The sequence below is a fragment of the Bubalus kerabau genome, chromosome 2 (genome assembly GCF_029407905.1).
Source record: "Bubalus kerabau isolate K-KA32 ecotype Philippines breed swamp buffalo chromosome 2, PCC_UOA_SB_1v2, whole genome shotgun sequence".
Taxonomy (NCBI): Eukaryota; Metazoa; Chordata; class Mammalia; order Artiodactyla; family Bovidae; genus Bubalus; species Bubalus kerabau.
The window spans coordinates 173,688,148-173,699,897 of NC_073625.1; the positions used below are offsets into that span (position 1 = coordinate 173,688,148).

An 11,750-nucleotide genomic window follows, 5' to 3' on the forward strand; every position below is an offset into this window, starting at 1 on the left:
GAACTCATTAAGAATATGCTCTGCAGCTAGGAACTAATCCCCAAATAGAGGAGTGTTTTGAGTCAGCACCCACCAACCCATAACAGCACTATAAGGGCTACCTCCTGGCCCTGAGTTATTTATTTGCATTCTTTCTGGTGAATCATGGGGAAGAGAAATGTGCTTGTTTTTAATATTGAAATGTAGATCATTTCCATAGGGCTGTAGACTCATTAGGCAGAATTAGTGGAGACGCAAATTCCTTTGGTCATTGATGACTTGCTTTCCTATTCATCTCGCTTGTATCTCAAGTATCATGCACTCAGTTACATTGTACAACTTGCCTCTAAATGCAACTGGCCTTTTTCTTTTTGATAAGTTACAGTGGTGAAAGGTGAAGCAATACCTTTAACATTCAGAATATTTTGCAGAATATTCAAAACGTACTCTTAACAGTTTACCTCAAGATCAAACAGGGCCATAACAGAGATGTGTTAAAAAACACACGCCAATTTTTATCCCAAAGCCTCTAGCTCCTCCATTAAAAATATTCTCGTGTTTGCCCAGCTTCCAGAACAGGACCTTGAAGGCCAGAATGCTGGAGCATGGCACAGTCTATGCCCTTAAGCCTGCCTGACTTCAGTTACTTCTTAGCCTCCTTCCTTTTAAACTGTGATGGTATATCCACTCCGCCTCCACTGCAGACAGTGACTTTTCTTGTCATTTTATTTTTTACAAAGTCTTTACTGAATTTTTACATTATCTTCTTCTTTTTTTAATGTTTTGGGTTTTGTGGCCAAGAGGTATGTGGGATCTTAACTTCCCAACAAGGATCGAACCTGAGTCCCCAGCATTGGAAGGCCAAGTCTTAAACACGGGACTGCCAGGGAAGTCCCTTCCTGTCATTTTAGACTGATACAATAATGGGTCTGAAAAGAAAACTGGAAAGTTGAACAATCATGCACTTGTCTCATCTCCTACTCTGTACTCAAGAAATTTATATGTTTGTCTGGGTATATTTGTATGCTCTATCCAGTTGGCAAGACCCAGAGCAGGGCCCAGCTGATTTTCATGCTCTGAAGACATAGCTAAGGTCTTCTGAGGCCAAGAACTTTGTCACTTGCCTGCTTGGTACACATTTGAGTTTGTACCTCCAGCGGTCATCAAAGAAGGATAGGACTTTTCCGCCCACTCCGCTGCTGTCCCCCATCTCACTCCAGTGTTTCTCCGGCAGCACTGCACTAGCTCTGAGCTCCGTGCTCCTACTAAGCTAACACCACCAAGGCGTCCCTCCAGTTGCTACCATGACAATCTACCGGGACCTCATCAGCCATGATGAGATGTTTTCCAGACATCTACAAGATCTGGGAAGTTGCAGACAGGCTGTGTCTGGAGGAGTGGGGAAGGTGGTCAGTAGGACAGAGGGTAACATTGATGACTGGATCATTGGTGGAAATGCCTCCCCTGAAGGCCCAGAGGGCAAAGGAACCGAAAGTACAGTAAGTAATCATTGGTGTCGATGATTGTCATGAACCGTCACTTCTAGGAAACCAGCTTCACAAGAGAAGCCTACAAGAAGGCCATCAAAGATTACATGAAGTCAATCAAAGGGAAATTTGAAGAACAGAGACCAGAAGGAGTAAAACCTTTTATGACAAGGACTGCAGAACAAATCAAGCACATCCTTGCTGATTTCAAACACTATTAGCTCTTTATCGGTGAAAATGATCCAGATGGCAGGGTTGCTCTGATGGACTACCCTGAGGATAATGTGACCCCATAGATGATTTTCTTTAAGGATGGCTTAGAAATGGAAAACGTTAACAAATTTGACAGTGACTTTGGATCCCTCACCATGATCATAACTGACTGCTGCTTTTCATCCACGAAACACCAGGACTTAGACAAAGGAGACTGATGTCATCTTAAGCTCTTCATTTGTTTTGAAAGTTGATTTGTTTGGAGTGGAGGCATTGTTTTTGAGGGAAAAAAAATCATATCATGTAGGTTGTTTAAAAATAAAATGCATTTAAACTAAAAAAAAAAAAAGGTTGGGCCTGGAGACCCACCAGGCTCTACTCATAGCAGGTTAAAGATCTATGTGTCACCTGCTGGCTCATCCCTCCCCAGGGCTGTGGGAGAATAATGCAGTGGGGCTTCAGTACATGATACCCTTGAGTTCTTCCAAACCCTGAGAAAGGAGACTTGGGTAGCAGTACAAAGGAGCTGTGGATATGAGCCTGGCAACCCACTCCAATATTCTTGCCTGGAGAATCCCCATGGACAGAGGAGCCTGGTGGGCTAGAGTCCACGGGATCACAAAGAGTCGGGCATGACTGAAGTGACTGAGCACACACGCACAGAAAGGCGCTGGCTACAGAACTGGCCCAAAGCTTCCTCCAGCAGCAAAGCTCAGTGGTGGACAGATTCAATAATAAAGGAACTCTTCTGAAAAATATCTCTATCTTCCAGCAAAACACAGGAACTAATAGTGCCCTGTATTGAGCCAGTCTCTTCATATGAACCCACACAGGTTGATATGATTGTTGCTTTTGTAGTTGTAGTTATTCTGCATCTCTCAGCACAGGATGGTTTAAAAAGTCCCGCAGGTCAGACAGCTAGTAAATAGGATACCTGGGGCAGGAACTGATGCAGCTCTGACCACAGTGCACGTTCCCAGTCACACCACTCCAGGGTCACCCGAGGAAGATACATCTCCCACTGGGCAGTTTTCTAAGTGGTGCAAGTTTGGGAGACCCTGGTTCTGAAAGGCAGTCAGTCACTCCTGATGGTGAGAGTAACTTCTGAGCAGCTTCCATGGTGTTTTGGAGGTGAAAAAGCTGTTTGGGCATTTAATTCCAAAGCAGCAACACCAGCTCCAGAAAAGAACCCTTAGGAGAATCTTATCTGAACAAAGAAGGGAACAGGAGACAAAAATGACTCCAGAAAGAAAGGACCTGACTAGAGGAGTACGTACATGCTAAGTTGCTTTAGTCGTGTCCAACTCTGTGTGATCCTATGGACCATAGCCCAACAGGTTCCCCTGTCCATGGGATTCTCCAGGCAAGAATAACTGGAGTGGGTGCCATGCCCTCTTCCAGGGGATCCTCCCAACCCAGGGAAAGAACCTGTGTCTCTTATATCTCTTGCATTGGCAGGCAAGTTCTTTACCACTAGCACCACTTGGGAAGCCCAGATGGAGGAATCAGATCAGATCAGATCAGATCAGCCGCTCAGTTGTGTCCGACTCTCTGGGACCCCATGAATCGCAGCACTCCCTGTCCATCACCAACTCCCGGAGTTCACTGAGACGGAGGAATAGGAGCTAGCAATTCCTGCCTGCACTGGCCATTTTATTGCATAAGCTGAATCCTGTGTGTACAAAACAATTTTATTTCTGATTCCAAGTGCTTTTCGCCCTGCTCTGGGTCTCCTCTTTCAGCCTGGGGTGAAGTGTCATACAGGTTCTACTGCTTGTCTAGTCACTTTGAGTGACCCAAAATGTCTCACGACAGTAATTTAAGTGTCTAGTTCAAACTAATAATCCAAACTTCTCACTTCAGTATCAAGCCTTCTTCTCTGCCCTGACTTAGACCTGCCCCAGGCTGAATGTGAAGAGTGGACTCACTGGAAAAGACCCTGATGCTGGGAAAGAGTGAAGGCAAAAGGAAAAGGGGGCAACAGAGGATGAGTTGATTAGGTAACATCACAGACTCAGTGGACATGAATTTGAGCAAACTCTGGGAGATGGTGGAGGCAAAAGAGCCTATTGTGCTACAGTCTACAGAGTGGCAAAGAGTTGGCTTAGTGACTGAATGACAACAGGCTGGAAGGTTGTCGAGAGGAGGGAGGATGAGTTTGACTTCTTGCCTTTTCCTGAGCTCCTTCTGCACTCAGTGTGGTTGCTGACTCCTTAGGGATAGGCGGGGTCCAGGGGAAGGGGGATGGAGAATGACACGGTCTTAGATGACCTGTCCTGGCATGATGTGGCTCTGTGGCTCTCTGAGCCTGATGATGCTCAAAGCAGCCTCTTTCTTTCGTGGACCACTTAGGTGACTTTCTTGGAGATTCTGTTCTGAATCTCAATTCTGGCCATGTCTCTTCCAGCCAACAGCTGACAACTCCAAACATTTGGCCCCTAGATTTCCTCAGCCCCCCTCTCTGCTAGGTCAATCCCTCTGGCACCCCCCACTTTGGATGAATCCCTTAAGAGATGTCTCTGGTCAATCCCTCCTGGGAATCGTGTGCCCTCTCAGTAGACAGAAGCTCCCTCCCAACTGCACCTCATTCCAGTTTCCTCCTTCTCCCTCGCTCTGAAACCGTAGAGCAGTAGCCTCAGCCTCTTGCCTTTAGATTTCTCAGATCTGTCACATTGCATCCCTCAGGCGCAATGAGGCATTACTTGGAGGTCACTTTCACTTGTCTTAATAAGAAATGCCCTCCTTATCTTTGCCCCCAAGAAGGACGTGGAGAAATGCCATAGGCCAGATACAACTCTTTCGGGTAGACTTTTCTAGCCTCTTGCTGTTATAGGCCAGAATGTGGAGCCAGCCAAAGCCTGCCCACAGAATGGGTCTCCCAGACTCTTGTGGATCCTGCACAGATCTGGCCTCTCATATAAGGATGTGAGGAGGCACCCATAGTACTGTCCTGTCACACCAAGAAAGTGAGACAAGAGAGACTGATCAAGCCACTCATCACCCCCAGACTCCAAAAGAAAGTGATGGGCCTTTATGGAGACTGGCTGGGGAAGGTCTCCCAGTTCTTGGGAGGGAGTGATCCAGAGAATCTCTCTGACTTCGTATGAGGAGGATAGCCTGAAAGGATGGGACATAGGGATGATGAGCTTGATGAGGCTGGAACTCTGAGACTGACCCAGGAGGACAGCAGGTGAAGGATGCTCCCTCCAAGAGGCTGTAGGTCCAGGGGACTCTCAGCCCAAGGGCACATGGAGTCTCAGAATCTGAATGACTGGCTGGCTGTTCCTGGGGAAAGCAGAGTGAAGGCCTAAGAATGTATATCTTCCAGGGAGACTGCAAAGGGGCATGGGGGGAGAAGGATAGATGATGTGAACCCAGGAGGTGAGTTTGCTAAGGGCTCACTCTCTAGGAATGGAGGATGCTTACTTAATAAAAAATGTACAAAACTCTGATAACTGCAAGCACCTACATCTAATTTGTTGAGTCACAAAACGTATTCTTTTAAAACACTTTGTCTTTAGATATCATTTTAGGCTCATAGATGACAGTGAGGGTGAAAGTTATTCAATCATGTCTGACTCTTGGTGACCGTATAGACTGTGGCCCACCAGGCTCCTCTGTCCATGGAATTCTCCAGGCAAGAATACTGGAGCGGGTAGTCATTCCCTTCTCCAGGGGATCTTCCCGACCCAGGGATTGAACCTATGTCTCCTGCCTGCCTCTCCTTCATTGGCAACAGGATTCTTTACCACTTGAGCCACCTGGGCATACATCCAAATGTTAATACAGTTAATATTAATACAGGCCAGTCATTTAAAAATATTTGCTTTATGGCTTTGCCATTCTCTCTGAATCTCTCTCTCCTCCCCTCTCTTCTATCCCTCCCTCCCTCTTCCCATCTCTTGCAACCATTTTGGGGTATGTGTAGTGCCTCTACCCCTAAATATTTGCATGTATATACCCTAAAACACAAGGGTTCTCTTATATGAGTTAGTGCAATGATCAAAGTCAGGAAATTAACAATACTATATATATGTATGTGTGTGTATATATATATATATATATATATATAATTTATTGGAGAAGGAAATGGCAACCCACTCCAGTATTCTTGCTTGGAGAATTCCAAGGACATAGGAGCCTGGTGGGCTACACTGTCCATGGGGTCACAAAGAGTCGGACACGACTGAGTGACTAACGCATTCAAATTTCACCAACTGTCCCAACGATGATCTTTATTGAAAAAGAAAATCCTGGATCACGAGTTGCATTCAACTGTTACATGTCTTTAATCTGGGAAGGTTCTTTGATTTTACCTTGTCTTTCACAACCTTGACATTTTTTATTAATACAGGCCAGTCAGTTACTTTACAGACTATTCCCCCGGTTTGTGTTATGCGTTTTTGGCGGGAATACTACATAAGCAATGCTGAGTTCCTCTCAGTACATCTTTTTGGGGAGCTCCTGGTGACTACCCATTCCACTACTGGTGACATTACCTTTTTGATCACCTGGTTAAGGTGGTGTCTGCCAGGTTTGTCCTCTGTGAGACATTCTGTTTCCATGTCATAAATAAGTACCTTGTGGGTTGATACTTGAGATTTAATAAAAGTGAATTTCTTTTTCTCCCCACACGTGTTCCTCCTTACATATTCTGCTTGGATGAATTACATCTTCACTTGGCCAACTGCCCAAGCTAGAAACTAGACAGTCATCACTTTCTTCTTCCTTGTCTTTTGTATTCAGTAACCAGATTCTGTAGATGCTGCCCCTTTAATTCCTTTCAAATTGGTCTTCTCTGTTTCTACTGCAGCTGCTTAGCTCAGCTTCTCATCATCTTTCCCTTCAGTTACTGAGACACCCCTAAGTAGGCTCTTGACTTCCTATCCCTCTCCCACCCTACCTGCTTTACCACCAGAGCTGTCTTTCAAAAATGCCAATTTGCATTTTCCTACCTAAAAATCCTTAATGAAGTAGTTGCAATCTGGAGGTTTTCAGGCACTGATGGGAACCATGTGATACATGTACTGCACCTCTGTTCCATAACAAAATACCACAGACTGGGTGGCTTAAATATCACAAATTTATTTTCTCACAGTTCTGGAGGCCAGAAGTTCAAGATCAAGATTGTGGTCAACTCTATTTCTGTCAAGAGCACTCTTCCTGGCTTTCAGATGGTGCCTTCTTGCTCTGTCTTCACACAGCCTTTCTTTGATGCTTACACGTGGAGAAAGAGAATGAGCTTTCTGGTGTCCCTTCTTGTTCAGTCACTCAGTCATATCCGACTCTTTGTGACCCCATGAATCACACCACGCCAGGCCTCCCTGTCCATCACCAACTCCCGGAGTTCACTCAAACTCACGTCCATCAAGTCGGTGATGCCATCCACCCATCTCATCCTCTGTCGTCCCCTTCTCCTCCTGCCCCCAATCCCTCCCAGCATCAGAGTCTTTTCCAATGAGTCAACTCTTCACCAAAGTACTGGAGTTTCAGCTTTAGCATCATTCCTTCCAAAGAACACCCAGGGCTGATCTCCTTTAGAATGGACTGCTTCGATCAAGGGACTCTCAAGAGTCTTCTCCAACACCACAGTTCAAAAGCATCAGTTCTTCGGCGCTCAGCCTTCTTCACAGTCCAACTCTCACATCCATACATGACCACTGGAAAAACCATAGCCTTGACCAGACGGACCTTTGTTGGCAAAGTAATGTCTCTGCTTTTCAATATGCTATCTAGGTTGGTCGAAACTTTCCTTCCAAGGAGTAAGCGTCTTTTAATTTCATGGCTGCAGTCACCATCTGCAGTGATTTTTGAGCCCCCCAAAATAAAGTCTGACACGGTTTCCACTGTTTCCCCATCTATTTCCCATGAAGTCACAAATTCTATTGGATCAGGGCCCCTCTCTTATGACCTCATTTTACCTTAATTACTTCCTTAAAGGCCCCATCTCCAAACATAGCCACACTCCATCATATATATGTTAGGGCTTCAGTATGAATTTCAGGGAGACACAGATGTTCCGTCCACATGTGCATGTGTGTGCTCAATTGTGTCTGACTCTTTGCAACCCCGTGGACTGTAGCCCACTGGGCTCCTCTGTCCACGGGATTTTCCAAGCAAAAATATTGGAGTGGGTTGCCATTTCCTGCTCTAGGGGATCTTCCTGACCCAGGGATCGAATCTGCATCTCTTGCATCTCCTGAATTGGCAGGCAGATTCTTTACCACTGTGCCACCTGGGAAACTCTCAGTCCATAATAAGCTCCCATATTTCTCTTTCTCATACCCATGGCATACTCAGTTAGAGCACTTTTTCCTATAGAATTTGGTGTTTTGGTTTTTTTGTTTTGTTTTGTTTTGTATTGTTGGTTGAGGGTTATTTTGGCTGCCCTGTGGGACCTGTGGGATTGTAATTCACCCACCAGGGGTCAAACCTGTGCTCCCTGAGGTAGAAGTGTGGAGTCTTAACCACTGGACCACCAGAGAAGTCCCTCTTTCCTACTGAATTTGAATGAGTCTCAGAATATTGTGTCCCACCTTCTCAAGGTCAAAGTCTCCTTTCAAATTGGGATGCAGTTTCCCCCAGGGAGCTTTAGCCGTGAGTGTTAGTCATTTAGTCTTGTCCGACTGAGGAAAATCCTGAAAGAGATAGGAACACCAGACCGCCTGACCTGCCTCTTGAGAAACCTATATGCAGGTCAGGAAGCAACAGTTAGAACTGGACATGGAACAACATACTGGTTCCAAATAGGAAAAGGAGTACGTCAAGGCTGTATATTGTCACTCTGCTTATTTAACTTATATGCAGAGTACATCATGAGAAATACTGGGCTGGAGGAAGCACAAGCTGGAATCAAGATTGCCAGGAGAAATATCAATAACCTCAGATATGCAGATGACACCACCCTTATGGCAGAAAATGAAGAACTAAAGAGCCTCTTGATGAAAGTGAAAGAAGAGAGGGGAAAAGTTGGCTTAAAGCTCAACATTCAGAAAACTAAGATCATGGCATCTGGTCCCATCACTTCATGGGAAATAGATGGGGAAACAGTGGAAACAGTGGCTGACTTTATTTTTCTGGGCTCCAAAATCACTGCAGATGGTGATTGCAGCCATGAAATTAAAAGACACTTGCTCCTTGGAAGGAAAGTTATGACCAGCCTAGACAGCATATTAAAAAGCAGAGACATTACTTTGCCAACAAAGGTCTGACTAGTCAAGACTATGATTTTTCCAGTAGTCATGTATGGATGTGAGAGTTGGACTGTAAAGAAAGCTGAGCACCGAAGAATTGATGCTTTTGAACTGTGGTGTTGGAGAAGACTCTTGAGAGTCTCTTGGACTGCAAGGAGATCCAACCAGTCCATCCTAAAGGAGATCAGTCCTGGGTGTTCATTGGTGGGACTGATGTTGAAGCTGAAATTCCAATACTTTGGCCACCTGATGCAGAGAGCTGATTCATTTGAAAAGACCCTGATGATGGGAAAGATTGAGGGCAGGAGGAGAAGGGGACGACAGAGAATTAGATGGTTAGGTGTCATCACCGACACAATGGACATGGGTTTGGGTGGACTCCGGGAGTTGGTGATGGACAGGGAGGCCTGGCGTACTTTGGTTCATGGGGTCACAAAGAGTTGGACACAACTGAGTGACTGAACTGAACTGAATTCTTTGTGACCCCATGGACTGTCGCTTGCCAGGCTCCTCTGTCCATGGAATTCCCCAGGCAAGAATACTGGAGTGGTTTGCCATTTCCTTCTCCAAGCTTTAGCCATGAGAGGATTTAATTCAGAGGAGAGAAATATGAGGAAGAAGAGGACATTGCTGATGAAGGTGGCAAAACAGCAGAAAGACCTCAGGCAGTAAAGGTAGAAGCCTGGGTTACTGTATCCTGTGCAAACCACAGTGCCTGTGTGTGTTTACCAGATGTGTGACTTGGGGATTGTGATTACTTGGGTATTGAGTAATTAGGCAAAAAAACTTTCCAACTTGACTCTTTGACCCTCCAGGAGATTCTTAGTTACCAGGTACTTTCACGAAGAAGGCAATGGCACCCCACTCCAGTACTCTTGCCTGGAAAATCCCATGGACGGAGGAGCCTGGAAGGCTGCAGTCCATGGGGTCGCTGAGGGTTGGACACAACTGAGCGTTCACTTTCACTTTTCCCTTTCATGCATTGGAGAAGGAAATGGCAACCCACTCCAGTGTTCCTGCCTGGAGAATCCCAGGGACGGGGGAGCCTGGTGGTCTGCCGTCTATGGGGTTGCACAGAGTCGGACACAACTGAAGTGACTTAGCAGCAGCAGCAGCAGCAGATACTTTCAATGCATTTGTTTCCTGCTTAAAGTAGCTAGGGTGGGCTCTGTTTTTTCTACAAAAAATAAAACTGATGCATTCCTGCACTTTATGTGCTGATATGTCAAACTCTTTGCCATTTCCTAAATGTGCCAGGTGGTTCTGTGCAGATCTGCTGTACTCAACTGCATTATTTGTCCAATATTCCCTCCCTCCTTCCATCATACTAAGTAGGAGGTGTTTGGCTGCAAGTAACAGAAAAACTGTCAGAAAATGGCTTAAACAATTACAGGTTATTTTGTCCATAAGAAAAGAGTCCTATGGGTCCTCAAAAATTTTTAAATAGAATTACTACATGACCCAGCAATTCCATTTCTGGGTATATACCCCAAAGAACTGAAAGCAGAGTCTCAAAAAAATTTGTATACCCACGTCCATGGCAGCATTAGTCACAATAGTGAAAAGGCAGAAGCAACATAGATGTCCACTGATGAATGGACATTTGGTGAATGAATAAGCAAAATGTGGTATATACAGATAATGGAATACTATTCAGTCTCAAAAAGGAAGACAAATCTGACATGTTACAACATGGCTGAACCTTGAGGCTGTTATGTGAGGTGAAATAAGCTGGTCATAAGAATATATAAACTGTATGATTCCACTTTTATGTGGAACCTAGAGTAGTCAAATGGCAACCCACTCCAGTGTTCTTGCCTGGTGAATCCCAGGGACGGGGGAGCCTGGTGGGCTGCCGTCTCTGGGGTCGCACAGAGTCGGACACAACTGAAGCAACTTAGCAGCAGCAGCAGCAGAGTAGTCAAAATCCTACAGACAAAGTAGAATGGTGGTTGCCAAGGACTGAGGGGAGAGAGATATGGAGAGTTATTGTTTGATGGGTACAGAGTTTCAGTTTTGCAAGATGAAAGGAGTTCGGGAGATGAATAGAGGTGACGGTTGCACATCAGCGTGACTATACTTAAAGGGCTGAATTGTACAACCAAATCTATGGTAAATTTTATGTTATGTGTATTTTACTACAATAAAAATTGGGGTGGAGGATAGTCAAGTACACAGCCCCGGGATGATTAATTTATCAACACAACAATGTCAAGGTTCTGAGTCATCTTCTTTGCCTTTTTCTTACTTTGAGCTCATGGGCACAAGATAACTGCTGCATCTCCAGATATCTCATAACCAATGACGGGAATGAGCATTTTCTCCTAAAGTGTAATTTTTATTTTTTATTAGAGGGGAAAACCCTTCCCAGATTTTTTTTTTGCAAGTCATCCCCACCATACTCCTTCAAACCTCGATCAAGTTTCTTCTCCTTAACATCTCATGATGAATGTATAACTGTCTTAGTCTAGCCAACATTAATACCCCTGAATCTGGAGATGGACTCTCCTTCCCAAAATGCATTTTTGCCTGAGACCCGAGACCTGAACAAAATTAGTGTTGTGACAAAAAAAGGAGGAGAAATAGCCTCAGAACAGGCAGCCAGTTCTGTGCATCACACCAACATACCTATTTATCTTTCAATAATAGGTTCAACTGAAAATATTTCTGTAATACATGGACACCTGGGATTCACCTGGCTTGCCCTGTAGAACTGGCCTCTTCCTTCTTGGTTCCACTGTAGTACGCTGTGTGTACATTCACTGTAATGCCCAAAACACATTCACCTTTCCTATTTGTTCACCTCTATGTAAGATTCTCAAAGACTGTTACCACATCTAAGTTTGTTCTGTAGACAAGTTGTTGGGGTAAGGAATAG

General features: G+C 44.9%; 1 pseudogene; it reads left to right on the forward strand.

Annotated features, from left to right (window-relative positions):
• Nucleotides 1-1,283: 1,283 nt before the first annotated feature.
• On the forward strand, nt 1,284-1,897 carry LOC129644523 (translationally-controlled tumor protein-like; annotated as a pseudogene).
• The last annotated feature ends 9,853 nt before the right edge of the window (nt 1,898-11,750 follow it).